The sequence below is a fragment of the Leptonychotes weddellii genome, chromosome 10 (genome assembly GCF_054177405.1).
Source record: "Leptonychotes weddellii isolate Sample4059 chromosome 10, ASM5417740v2, whole genome shotgun sequence".
NCBI lineage: Eukaryota > Metazoa > Chordata > Mammalia > Carnivora > Phocidae > Leptonychotes > Leptonychotes weddellii.
In genome coordinates this window covers 43,545,067-43,547,313 of record NC_138378.1, presented here as the reverse complement: position 1 = coordinate 43,547,313, position 2,247 = coordinate 43,545,067, and positions in this window count along the sequence as shown.

The window sequence follows — 2,247 nt, the reverse complement described above, 5'->3', positions numbered from 1 at the left end:
TTTTTATCTTGATGAAGTCCCAATAATTCATTTTTGCCCTTGCTTCCCTTGCCTTTGGCGATGTTTCTAGAAAGAAGTTGCTTCGGCTGAGGTCAAAGAGGTTGCTGCCTGTGTTCTCCTTTAGGAAAATCAGAACTTTTAGAAGTCTGCTCTACTGAGGGAAGTCCCTGCCTGAAAGGTGCTCAGGTGGTGAAATCCTAGGTGGAACGGTGTGGGCTCAGGATCCTCAGGTGTCATAGGAAGACTGGGGGTGTCTGAGTGCAGCAGAGCTCCCAGGCATCAAAGTGAGGGAAACGGGCTGCAATCAGTGAGCCCAGGAGTGGGCGCTCAGCTCGGGGTTGCCATAAACCACGAGCAGGGGCCCAACAAGCGGTGGAACTGGCAAGACTCCCCTTCCTCCCCCCAGAGGAGCAGCATGGGAACCCGCTGCAGGAATCTGCAGGGTTTGGAGATTCAAAATGTGGTTGCCTGGCTGAGACAGAAATGCTTTGTCACAGGCCAGGTGAGCATGGAGTGCAGATGGAAACCGGGGAGACAGGAGTGATTGCTTTTCTCTGAGGGCTCACAGAGGAGTGGGGCCCTGAGCTCTCAGCTCCAGGCCAGAGACTGGGAGGCCACCATTTTCGTTCTCATCCTCTAAAGCTGCGCAGAAAGGCTTCAGGGAACAAAAGCTACTGAGAGCAAACAGGAGCAGATTGCTTAGCCTGGCCCCCAGCAAGGGCAGTGCAGTTCCAGCTGGGGCAAAGACATTTGAGAAACACTGCAACAGGTGTCTCCCCCAGAAGACCAGCAAGAACATCCAGCCAAGACCAAGCTTACTGATCATTGAGAATGGCAGAACTCCAGCACTAGAGGAATATAGGATATAGAATCCATGGATTTTTTTCCCCACAAAAAAATTTTAGTCTTTCAATTTTAATTTTTTTCTCTTTCCTTTTTCAACCAATTTCTTATCAACTCTTTTGTTAAAATCTTTTTTAATTTTCATCTTTACAGTTACATTCTATTCTTCTACTGTATTTAATTTTATGTTTCTATATATATGTTTTTCTTTCTTTACAATTTTGAGATGTAGTTTCTTCTAACAAACCGACCAAAATACACTCAGGATAAAGTGTATTGTTCTGTTCTGTTCACCTGTCTGTTTATATTCCTTCTTTTCTTTGTTTCTTAATTCTCATTTTTACAGTTACAGTCTATACTTTCACTGTATTTAATTTTTTGTACATATATAAGTTTTTCTTTCCTTACAATTTTGGGATCTAGTTTTCTAACAAACAGACCAAAATACACACAGGATCCAGTGTATTGCTCTACACTGTTCATGGGTCTAATTGTATTCCCTCCTTCCCCCCCCCCCCCAAGAATCAGGTATTTTCTGAAGTGTTTAATGTATATTTCTCTGGGGTCATTGTTGCCATTTTAGTATTTTGTTCTCTCATTCATCTATTCTTCTCTGGACAGAATGACAAGACAAAAAACTCACCTCAAAAAAAAGAACAAAAGGCAGTACTGACTGCCAGGGACCTAATCAATACGGACATTAGTAAGGTGTAGGAACTAGAGTTCAGAATAACGATTATAAAGATACGAGCTGGGGTTGAAAAAAGCATAGAAGACACTAGAGAATCCCTTTCTGGAGAAATAAAAGAAAAAATCTAATCAAGTCAAAACAAAAAAGGCTATGAATGAGATGCAATCAAAAATGGAAGCTCTAACTGCTAGGATAAATGAGGCAGAAGAGACAGTCAGTGCCATAGAAGACAAAATGATGGAGAATAAAGAAGCTGAGAAAGAGATAAACAACTACTGGATCACAAGGGGAGAATTCGAGAGATAAGTGATACCGTAAAATGAAACAATATTAGAATATTGGGATCCCAGAAGAAGAGGAAAGAGAGAGAGGGGCAGAAGGTATACTGGAGCAGATTATTGCAGAGAACTTCCCTAATGTGGGGAAGGAAACAAGCATCCAAGTCCAGGAGGCACAGAGAACCCCCCTCAAATATCAATAAAAATAGGTCAGCACCCCGACATATGATAGTGAAACTTGCAAACCTCAGAGACAAGAGAAAATCCTGAAAGCAGCTCAGGACAAGAGGTCCATAACCTACAAGGGTAGAAACATTAGACTGGCAGCAGACCTATCCACAGACACCTGGCGGGCCAGAAAGGACTGGCATGATATATTCAGGGTTCTAAATGAGAAAAATACGCAATAAAGAATACTTGATTGAGAGCCACCAA